Genomic DNA, 12,777 nt, shown 5'->3' with positions numbered 1-12,777 from the left:
CTCTCTCTTCTAGTATATTCTGTAAGTGTCAAATTGCATTAGTAATCATAAAGCAAGCATCTTTGCAATACCACTACTATCATATGACTAAGGTACTCATCCCCACTTATTAAGAAAGTGGAATAATAAAACCATGGTAGGATCCCCTGTTAACAACTCATATCTGTCTTACTCTTAAGAAAAATCCATGAATAACTTCTTGTAACTGGAGATATCAGCAAAATTCAAGCTGAGTGCATTAAAACTTTGGGATGATTGTCATAAAGTATGTGAGAAGTACCGTTTCTAAGATAATTGAAGGAAGAGGCAACCAAAGAGATGCAGAGAGATGTGAAATCACAAATCCCTCAAAGAAAATAGCTTGAGAAAAAGACTAATGATAGACTCACTTAAAAGTGTTGTGATTTTTATATCACTGTAATTAATTCCGTGATAAAATGTTACAATTAGGATTTAAAAATGAAAGATAATTCTAAATCTGAAATTAGGATGGATGGGTGGTTAGATAGATAGATAGATAGATAGATAGATAGATAGATAGATAGATAGATACATAGATACATAGATAGATACATAGATAGATAGATAGATAGATAGATAGATAGATAGATAGATAGATGATAGATAGATAGATAGATAGATAGATAGATAGATAGATAGATAGATAGAACAAAATTGCAATTAAACTTATAAACCATTTCCCCAAAACATAATCTGTTAAATACTATTCCCTTAAATAATTAGGAGAAAGTCTGAAGAAATAGCTCAATGAGGTAAAAAGTTCTGGAAGTTCTGGAAGCCCAAGAAAAATGAATTTGATCTCCAGAATCCATGAAAAAGTTAAAGTAATTAGAGCAGTCGACATGTTCTTTTCTGACCTCTACATGCATTCTGTGGCATACATGCCCAAACATGCATACTCCCGTTCATATACACAGTAATACATTTATTGTTAATTTTAAAATTATTATGGAAAGTGATCTGGATGGGGCAGTATTCCTGTAACAAAGCAGGAAATGACAATGGATTGTCATTCTTATTTTTAATGATTTCAATACTTTACTTGCCTCTTTCCATTCTTAGCACATCCTGCCGCTCCCATACTGGCAGATATAATTTTTCTCACATTTGTACCCAAGATCACAAAATTGGATTTAGAAGGGCATTGATACCCTGATTAAGGATAACCCTTGGTCAAGTTGAGCACAGTTTATGTCGTGCTTTCAAATGCTGCTGACAGCTCTTGACCTGAAGTCTCTTGTGGAGCTCATGAAAAGAAGGCAACCCGTGGTCTTTGTTAAAACCATAGCCTTTCTCTGTTCTAATAAACATGAAAAAGAGAAGGCTTGAACATAGTCTTCATTTTCCAAATCTAGCTAAAAGGCTCACAGATATTGACCTGGGTTTACAGTAGTATTTTCCAGGCTAAGTTAGGGCAAAGGTAAATAGTGTTAAACTTTGGATGAGTTTGTCACATACATTACAGTTTGTAAAGCACTACCTAGAAACATTGGGGCATTAAAAATCTCATTTATTTTGTGGAAAGAAACTTCTTGTGCTGTACTTTGACAGGACCAAAAAGAAAAATTTCCCCCTTGATAATCCCAATAATGATTTTCAAATGTTGGCATTTATGAATGAGCAGAAGCTATTTTTCATACATTGTAACAGGAATTATCTTTTGTTGTTGATCTTTAAATGGTTTTCTGATCTTGGTTCACTCTCCTCTCTTCCTGCTGGCTTCTGCAATATTTCCTCCTCTGTAAACATTGAAAGCAATCATATTCAAAAAGGACGACACTGTGGTATTAAAACCTTGCCTATTTTGGATCACACAGAAAATTAGAAATAGTTCCTTGGTAGTGTAATAACTTTTTAAAATCCCTTAAAATTGTGCAATTTCTTGTTTCCATGGTAATAATGTATATAGATATTTCAATATTTTTAAAAAGTCATTCCCATTAAATGATAAATCTCCAAAATAATTTTAAATTCTAACTTTATCAAAACTTAATAAAAATGATTTTTAGGAAAAGCCACAAAATAAACTCTTTTTTCTCTTATTTATTATAAATTAAGAGAAATATTTAATAAGATATAATATTCATACAAGATAGAATAGAAATTTTAAATTCAATGCTTCTTGAAGAGTTTTTTGTACTCTTGAGTTATAGAAATGAAAACAAAATGACAAAAGTACTCAGTGTTTTTGTGATGACTTCTTTAATTTCCTTCAACCCAAAACACTCCAATAATTTTGAAAATATTGGACCATTTAAATCTTATAAACTTTTATATATGAGTTATCATTGTATATAACAAATGCAACTATTTATTAATCCACATTTTATGGAGGAAAATATTAATGTAAACTATTTTTCTTCTGGTATAATATCAAGTACTCACAGTAAAAGATATTTTTGTACAATTATATTTAGATGTGTGGATTTGAAATCATGATACATGTCTGCAAGGGTTTTACCGTTATCTGAAACATGAACTTCAATCATCTATCTAACTTTGTATCAGCAAAATCATTAAATCAAGAAGACAGTGGAATTAATTCTTAGTAAATAAACTTGTATTGTAATGCAGTGGATGTATACTTAAAATTATTCTAAAACAAGTGAAATGTGAGGCTTCCAAATTGAAGCAGAGGAACAGTAACAGTAATGAATAAAAAGAATATTTGTATAAAAGTCTTTCTAATTCAGTATTATCTAAAACATTTATAATTTTCTAGGTATACATTGATGTCATTTTAGATACATAGTCATCAGACCTGTAGCTTACAATGCAGTTTATAGGTAAACATGTATTATCTAAAATGAGGAAAATTATTAAAAAATGTTTGCTTTTCAATTTTTTTATTTTTTTCTTATTTTTGAACATTAGCACACAAATTAGGTATCACCATAGCTACCCACTTTTGACCTTTAAAAATGTATCTCATTCATTATCCAAATCTTTGAATTATTATAATTGGTTGTATTTCTCTCTCACACCGTTTGTGGTGTGTGGGTTAGAAGGATTTGCGGAGGACTTTTGTTTGAAGTTTTGTTCTGTACATTACTCTCATTTATATTTAACCCCCCAGTAGGATTGATAAACAGTACTGCTGGCTTATAGAGTACCACAAACTGGCTAAATGCTGAGAAAACGAAGACTAATGGCCTCTTATTCCGAGGAATGTGCAATCTAATGGAGGAGTTGCTCCTTCATGTGGCTGAGTAGAGTGTAATTTGCCAGGACTAAGTGGCTGGGGTTTCCCAGAGGAAGTGTGATTTATGTTGTCTATGGTTAGTGAATATTTGTTTCAAAGGAACTGGCATGAAATTGGGCTATGAGACGTTTTGCTAGGCACCTCTGTGGTTCATATTGACTCAAGGAGCTCTCCTTCAAACCTCTGATTTGACAATTATATAATTCCAGTTTACTCCCATGTGTTCATAAATCTGGAGGAAAATATCTTTGAATACTTATGATATATATATATATATATATATATATATATATATATATATATATATATATGGATGATAGATAAAAAGACGGATGATAGACGAACAGTTCTGTGTTTGTGTGTATGTTTCTGTTTCTGTCTGTGTATGTGTGTGTATGTGAGTGTGTGTGTGTGTGTGTGTGTGTGTGTGTGCACGTGTGTGTGTTTGCTGGAAACAGAAGGTGCTGGTGTGTGGCTTTAATGTAAACATTTCTATCCCTTGAGCTATTTCACCAGCCCTAGCCTTCTCATTGAATACATGAAGAAAACCAGGTATCAGAGAGTTTACACTACTTCAAAGCTCATTGATTCGAGGGTGACACATGAGGATGAAGATTCAGACGCTTGTCCCGTAGTGACAGTTTACTGTAGCGCTATTCTTAATTTAAGCCCCATGCATTTATGTTTAGATGTGGGATTATTCTGCTGTGCATCATACTCCTCTTGTCTCGGTACTCAGAGCTTGCTGAGTTGGATGCCAGACTCTGTGACACATAGAATGTGTGATGTCCCAAAGATAAAGGAGCACTACTCAGATAGGTCACCAAGAAAATGCTTTCTAAAGAGTGGAGAGTCTGACTTAAAATGCCTTCATCCATGTTTAGAGGAAAACAAATCAAGAAAAGAAGTCAGTTCTGGATATGGCTAGGCACGGCCGAGCACAGATATAATCCACAACCTAGTGCTGATGGGCAGAGCCAGGGGAATGACTCGGGCTTCTTGGATACTAGTTTAGCTCTAGGCTGGACTCAATCTCAAAAGAGTCAGTTGGAAATCACAGCATGAATGTCTACTTTTGCCCTCGCATGACCTCATATATCATAGAAATAAAGGAAACCAGGTTATAGAGAAAGAGTTTAAAACATTATTACTTTGTTAGTAAAAGGTATCTTTTGAGCTATAGTTAAATAAATTTTTATTATTCCCAATTTTCAATTCAGGAAATAAAAGGACATAGAGTATTACATATTTATATAACTTATAAGGGTATTTAAATATAATTTTTCATATTATTATATATTCAATATAAATATATTTTCTGCTTTTTATGTACTTTGAATGAGCTATTATAATTTTTTCTAAATGAAACATCACAATTTTACATTTACTCTAAAACATCTTATCAATGTGAGGTGAGACTACACAAATGACACATCTAAACCTTTCACAATAAAAAGGGATCTTCTTCATCAAGTTTCTTCTATTCATACTACATTATACAATGGCCAGTAGTAAAGCCGTGGTTATTTAAGACTCAGAAAACCACTGAACATCTGCACCTCTCTCTGCTGTCCTAGACATGTTGTGATATAATTATTTCTCTCATTATCCTGACTTTTCAGGCACTAAACAAACCCACTCTTAGCACTGGGATTTTTTTCTCAAGTGTCTATGGCCTCTGGGAGTGTATTTTTCTACTTATAAAAATACCATTTGAATTTAAGCTCTTTAGTTGTTATTTTAACAACTCCACATCTCACTTTTGTTTTACTTTAATTAACCCAGTCGCAACTCGGTTGTAAAGTTAGAAGTACTACTGTAACTGGCTGTCTCCAACCAAGTTCTATACATCAATACTAGTGAAATGGCTGACTCTGTTACTACTGATATTATGCAAACATGGTACATCAAACTTAGTTGTATGATACCCATAATGGTGGTTTTTCCTGTTGTTCTCTTTCACAGTAATGCTGGTAAGTGATCTGTGAATATGTACACACACATACACACACAAACATATGTACATATATATATACACATTTATATGAATATATATATATATATATATATATATATATATATATATATATATATATGCTTCGCTAACTAGCACACTATATTTGAAGTCTACTTGCCAGACTCTCCCAGAACAGGTTGATTTTTGTACATGTCACTTCAGAGCATCATCAATTTTTATAGGCTGTAATCAGGAACAGGCCTTATGTGTTTGAACAGCATGCACAATATCAAAATATTTAATGTCAGCAGCCTTAGCTATTTTCCAACCTATGTTGATTCCCCTATGACCAGAAATTTATAGATCCAGTGGACAACTTCCAAGGGTAACTAAGAGGAAATGGCCCATACTTCGGTAAGGGTATCTGTTTCTTGTTTTCGGGAGAAACTTAATGGCTGCACACAACCACATAGAAAACTTCCAGGGACTCTGTTTCCAGTTGAACTATGTTATATATTACTTTCCACATTTGTTGTCCCTAAGTGGATGACCCAGCACTAGCCTGTCTTTTTCTCAAGAGGCAATGCATAAAGTAAGGCCTTTATTTACCATACAAATATCAGTACAGTATGACAAAGGCCAAGTCTAATGAATTCTCACTATCCATACTGCTCTTAATTCATCCCATTAGCTACATTAACTTCTCTCTTTTCATGTTTGATGGTATCAGTGAACATCTGTACCACTATAATTACCTATCTCATTTGGTGTGCCAAGCAGTTCCATCTGTGTACAGGCATCTATAGAGATGGGTGGTATCCCTTCTAGTACTTTATCCAGTTTAGCTGTTGGTTTATTTATTGGATATACTGAGTACCTTTAAGGGACACTGCTCCTAGAATACTCCATGGCATCAGCAATGAAACTTGCAGACACCAAACCTCATTGCTATGAATATTCACGCCATATTTGAGTTTGAATCTCTGACACTTAAAAGAGGGGAGACCTTCAGTTCACCCTTTATTGATTAAGCTGGTTTTACAGTCACTGGGGTGGAACAAGTTATAGATTCTGCCTGTCCCAATGATTTATCTTATATACTGCTAATAGTTGCCGTTCTGCTGCTGTGTATCAAGTTTCTGATCTTCTCCATGACTGAGAACAAAATCCTACAGGAACCCTTTCCTCAGACTGTTTTTGCAATAGGCCCAATCACAGCCTTCTGATCTTCTAGAGACTCCTAACAGAGAGGTGTACTAAGGTAGCAGAGGACATGGCTATTTTGATTGTCTGGCAGGAATCAGCCTGCTCAAAAGCTTACTGAGCCTTTTAGTCCCAGTGTAATATATATTTTTTTTACCAAGTTATAGAGAAGACAAGAAGCTTGGGAAAGATGGGTTATTTTAAAAAAAAATGCCAATATTCTAAGAGCTACAAAAATGCTGGTAGTCTTTTTACTTTTATAATCATAAGTTGTTGGAGAATTTTGTCAATTCTGTGCCCGGTATCATGCATATCTCACTGGACCATAATATCCCCAAGAATTTTACAGTGGTGCCAGGCCCTTGCACATATTGTATTCCCATCCTCCTTCCTTTAAATCCACATGTATTCTAGATCTTCAGACATTAAGAGGTTAGCATTGTGTTTTAATAGAAGGTGAAAAAAAAAGAGCCAAGCATGGTCCTTGACCATCAGCCCATTACAAATAGTGGAAATATGAAAGTAACCTTAAAGAAGTACTCAGAATATCCACTGTTGACTACTCCATGTGAATGAAAATTGGTCTTGTTATTCAGCAACTGCAGAGAGAGAGAGAGAGAGAGAGAGAGAGAGAGAGAGAGAGAGAGAGAGAGAGAGAGAGAGAGAGACAGAGAGAGACAGAGAGACAGAGAGAGAGAGACAGAGACAGACAGAGAGACAGAGAGACAGAGCACTAGCAAGGCCTAATAAAGTAAAGGCTCTACCAAGGAGACTGCCAACATAATGACCACAATGGCAAAGAACTTCATGGAGGATATATCATTCTAGGTATAGAGTGCCATCATTTTTGGGGCTCTGACAATAGATCATTTTTCATCTCTCAGGCAGCACAATCACTTCTTAAGATATTGGGGACAGAATAAAATTTACATTGTGCTTATTGTCCCCAGAGTTCAGTACACATAGAAAGGGTGAATCAGAAAGCAAAGGAGACTTTTACTAAGTTAACTCTAGAAACCGGTGGAGACCAGGTGGCTCTTCCACCTTGTGGGTTATATAAGGTCAGGAACACCCCCTATGTTTTGGGTTGACCCCTTTTTGAGATACTGTATAAGAGACACCTTCCCTCCTACTTAACTTTCAATCTGAAATTCTTGCAGACTATGGCCATCAGAAATTTCTGGAGGTGTTGCAGGCTCTTCACGGGATGCAAAAGTAAATATGGTGAACCATCTGCCCAATCTGTGAATCTGCAGCTCCACATTGCTTTGAACCAGGTGTTGAAGTTTGGACACAGAAAAATAACTTGAAGACTCTGGAACTGCCCTAGAAAGGACTCGACCCCTGAACCTGACTATGCCAACGACTGTTCAATCTGGTAGGAACCAGATGTGGATATACTAACTCACTAAACCTGCCAGGAGAGAGAGGATTCAGCAGTTAGGGTCCTGATTCTGCTTGCAGCTCACACTTTGCCTCAGCAACCACAAGCCTCCACTCTCCCCTGAATCTAACCTGGCAGATTACTAATAGTACCACCAGTAAGATTGCCAGATCTCCCCCCCACTCTTCTCCCCCAGGCACTTGGTTTCCTGTCCTTCATGTAGACTTGTATGACTTAGTGGATGAGAGATGGGACCCATCAGATCAACAGCCCTTTTCTGGTCACTGTTGCAACTCACCTGGGCCACTAGAACCAAAGGTCTCAAGCCTGCTGGGGACACTCTCTGAACTGGAGCCAGTGAACCAAATGGGGAGGTTTAGAGTACTTTTTCTGTGCTAGTGGGGATGTAAATTCACTGGGTAGATGAGTTGGAAGTCCCCCATGAAAGATGATCTCATCACTATGACCTAGATGAGATATAGATGAAATATAGAACTGGGACCTGCATAAGAAGGGACATCTGCTTCCTTGTTTTAGGTTCCCTGACTCTCTGGGTAACAGTCTTGTCATCAGGTCCACAGCAGATGGCAGGAAGGCCGACTGGACTGCTGCTAAGACATGGGGAATAAGACTTCATATCTCTGGCCATGATCGGGACTCCTAAACATGGTCAATTGTTTCAACATAATCTTGTGAGACCCATGGTTCCCTTAGGCCCAAACAAACCATTCCCACAACCTCTACCCCTTCCCACTATCACTCCCTCACCAAGATCCACCACCCTTTTGCCCCAGTGAGGTCCCACTTTACCTAAGTGTTCCCTAAAACCATGCTACCTCCTGCATCACACACTCCATCACCCGATTCAGGTCTCCTGCAGTACTAGAAGGCACTTTCTGGACTCTTAACTCCTTCCATCCAGACTTAACACAGTACTGTTGGTTATGCCTAAATGCTTATTTCCCCTACTCTGAAGAATTAGCTATCCCAGGAGACTTTTTACAGACTACAGATAGTACTCAATGTAGATGGCAGCAACGAGTAGAGGTAAGCGGACCCTACAGTCAGTAACAGGACAGTATTGGAATTAAAGTGCCTATATTCTGTATTGGAAATAAAGTGCCCTCAGCCTATTCCCACCTGTGCAACCTCACTGCAACCATTACCACTGCAGGATACATTATGGCCCCAGAGAATGCTTGCTGGGCTTGTACCTAGGGCTTACCCCATCCATTCATGATGTAGTTGTAACAACAGTATCAGCCTGTAAAAATGTCTCAAAGGTTCAAGATAATCCAGGATTCCGGGAAAGAATGAGGTGCCCATTTTTCATATCCCATTTTATCTTCACTTAGAAAATAGGCTATAAACCACTTGCCATCTCTCCTAGGTGTAAGGTACTCTGCTTCCTAGGGAGCTGATCTGTCTGAGTTGCTCTGGGGCTGGCAGCTGCAGCATCCAGTTAACACCTCAGTGGACACAGCAGGAGTCTAGAGAGAATAGCAGTGGGAAGTATGGGAAATGGAAGGCTCTGAGCTCAATTCTAGGGAGAACTTGTTCTCGGAACCTGTAAAGCACTTGTTCAGACTCTCAGAACATGTGTTCCCATGGTTAGAAAAAAAGAATTAGCTCACTGTGAGTTTACACATTCAGATCATAAACAAAGATTATGAGAGAATGCCTACATGCATATACACCAGGAGCAATTATCTGGCTTAGCTTTCATCATTTGTTACTAGCTTACAGGTCATAGAAAGTTTAAGACCAGAACTAAGTCCTGTTTGAAGTTTTGTTTAGACAAACCCAGTCAATATCTTATCTACTGTTTTCACACCTGGATCTCACTGGTGTATATTGTCACTATGATCTTATGTTAATGATTTCTCTAACCCCTTCGAATATGCCATAAGTTTTATAAGTTTGTTGTTATCTCTGAAGCAATTAGTCAGTTCTGTTACAAAAGGGACTGGAAGATCCCCTTTGCCATTCAGAAACCATGGTAACCCTTGCATGATAGATGTTTCTGCAGAATAAAGGGTCCTTGTCTTTGTATACTATCTGAGACTGGGGTCTTTCTTTAGTTATTTTCAGACCCTTACACTTATAATTTGATCATGCCCTCCACCCAGAGAATTCTATGTTTTGACCAAAAATACCCCATTTAGAGTAGGCAATATTACATGTTCTTATGTTGCCTGATCATGCATGACTGGTTTCATCGTGTTTCACTCTGTTTACTCATAGTAAAAGCCCCAACAGTGATAAACAGAGTGTGCCCATATATCCACCACCAGAATGTTTCCTTGTGGTTGATACATACATACTGTGTACTCTATGAATAATATCTACCCATGCCAAGGACCAAATTTTCACCTGTACTGTCTTCTTACCATATGCAACTACTGGTGCCAAATGTCCATAGATGCTTGTGTGGGCTGCTATGTATTAAGTAATATACACTATGCTCCAAAATGCACCAAAGTCTGAGTATTTGTATTTTAAATATCAGTTTGTGACCAATAGATCAGTAACTCAGTATGAGGCCTCCATTTCCCATGTATGGCCATTACTTGTAGGCAACCCTGGGACACCTTCTGCTTAAACCACCAGAACCTCCTCATCTTCTGTTTCTTTCATGAAGTGCAAGACAAGCCTTAATGTCCTCCGAAGATACACAAGCATAGTAGATGGCTTTCTGTCAATATGTTATCTAGGAAATCTAGCTCAACACAAATGTAGGTACATTTACTTTCAGGTAACTCAGATAAGAAGTCTGTTTACTATTCTCATCTCTTTCCTTAGGCTTTAGCACATTCTGAACTCATACAACATCTGAATCACTCAGGTTTGCATAGTCACTAAAGCCCTATACCAACTAGGAGGCCCCTGTTGAATCAACTAGTTTTCTTGTTGTTGTTGTTTGTTTGTTAGTTGTTAAATTCTCCCTTAAGTTCTGCATGGTACAGAAATTTCAGGACCACACACAGCTTTTTTCTTATACTTTGCTCTCTCAATAGCACCTTGCTGTCACCATTTTTTTCCATTCCCAGACATTCATGAAGACTTCAGAGATAAGCAAATGTATGTAATAGCTTTGGTAAGGCAGTCTATTAAGGTGGTGATTTCTGTCACACTGTCAGGTTATGCCCCATTTGTTTAAAGGACGTTTTGGTTGTTACATTCCTCAGTTTTTCTAACTTGACAGCAATCAGTTTGATCCCATATTCTTTCCTGTCCCACAGCCTCATAAGCCAGACTACAAAAAACTTTGTCATTGATTGTTTAAAAGTATCCTCCAATTTCACCAGTTCAGGCACTAAATATTCCCCTATAGTCATAGTTTCTGGCACAGTGGCATTTTTAATGCCACCATTAGCATCTTGGATTAGATATTTTCAATATTACTCTATTAAAAGTCATACCTGCTGGGTAAATGTATATTGCTTGACCATGTTCTCCTCTTCCTTACTTTCTGAATCTTCCTATTGGTTGTCCCTGAAAGACCTTTGGAACAGAAATATCACTTATACCCCCTTCCCCTACAAGTCCTCGACCTTCTTCCCTGTTCCCTCTACCTCACTAAAAACCATTATATTATATTCCTATAGCTAATAATCAAGCTTTATTATTATATTTGGTAACTTCCTCTTCCTAAGGCTAACTATCAAGGTTCAGCTATCAAAGTATTGGAAGTCCATCAATCAACACCTCCTTTAAGAGGAGGGGGAGAGGAAGGAGGAGGAGTGGAAGGAAGAAGAAGAAGGAGAAGGAGGAGGAGAAGGAGGAGGAGGAGGAGGAGGAGGAGGAGGAGGAGGAGGAGCAGGAGGAGGAGAAGGAGAAGGAGAAGGAGAAGGAGAAGGAGAAGGAGAAGGAGAAGGAGAAGGAGAAGGAGAAGGAGAAGGAGAAGGAGAAGGAGAAGGAGAAGGAGAAGGAGAAGGAGAAGGAGAAGGAGAAGAAGAAGAAGAAGAAGAAGAAGAAGAAGAAGAAGAAGAAGAAGAAGAAGAAGAAGAAAAAGAAGAAGAAGAAGAAGAAGAAGAAGAAGAAGAAGAAGAAAAAGAAGAAGAAGAAGAAGAAGAAAGCATAGTAGGAAAGAGGGGATGTGGAACTGTTTAGAAGTAGTTCTTTTGACGAGAAGTAGTTTTTGGGGGGGCAATTCTAATATTCATTGCCACAATTTCAACGGTCCAGTCCAAAATAATAAACATACATCAGTAGCAGTGACTTGATCCAGAAGAAATCAGAAGGCTTTGCCAGAATACCATATGATGCATGTGAAATCACAAGTTTGGACCAGCAAAGACCAGCAAAGCACTGTGAAGTGAATCAATTCAAGAGCATCATCCTCTGTCTGCTGAGTTTACTTATACTCTTTCCAAACAGCATGCATTCACTCAAACATCCACTCTAGCAACATATCACATGCCTTTCCATATGACAGCTTCCAAAAATACACATGTCTATTCTCAGCAGAGCATCATCTGTGTCAACCAAACATCTTCTCTTAAGGCGCGGTCTATAAAAACATTACATGACACAACTGAGTCTCCAAAGAAAACAGAAATTTCCACTTCATACGTGTTTGGTATGAAGAAAAAGTGATATCTGAAGAAAGAAGGCCAGTAGCAGAAATGAGGCAAGGGAGTGTCTTAGTTACTGTTCTGTTTCTGTGAGGAACATCATGAATGATGGAAGCACTTTTACAGAAAATGCTTTACTGGAGGGCCTTGCTGACAGTCTCAGAGAATTTAGCCATAATCAGCTTGGTAGGGAGTACAAAGCCAAAGTGCTGGCGCAGTTGCTGGGGATGTTACATTCTGATCTTCAGGGTGCAGGCAGAGAGCAACTGTGACACACATGGGCTTTTGAAACCTCAGTCCCAACCGCAGTGGGACATCATCTCTACAAAGATCATATCTACTCCAATAAGTTCACTTCTCTGAATCTCTCAGAACAGTTCATCAGCTGGAGACTAAGGATTCAAACGTGTGTCTATGGGAGCAAATCTCATTC

This window comes from Micromys minutus (genome assembly GCF_963924665.1).
Source record: "Micromys minutus genome assembly, chromosome: 15".
Classification (NCBI taxonomy): Eukaryota; Metazoa; Chordata; class Mammalia; order Rodentia; family Muridae; genus Micromys; species Micromys minutus.
The sequence above is the reverse complement of the archived record's forward strand: the minus strand, read 5'-3'. Positions refer to the sequence as shown.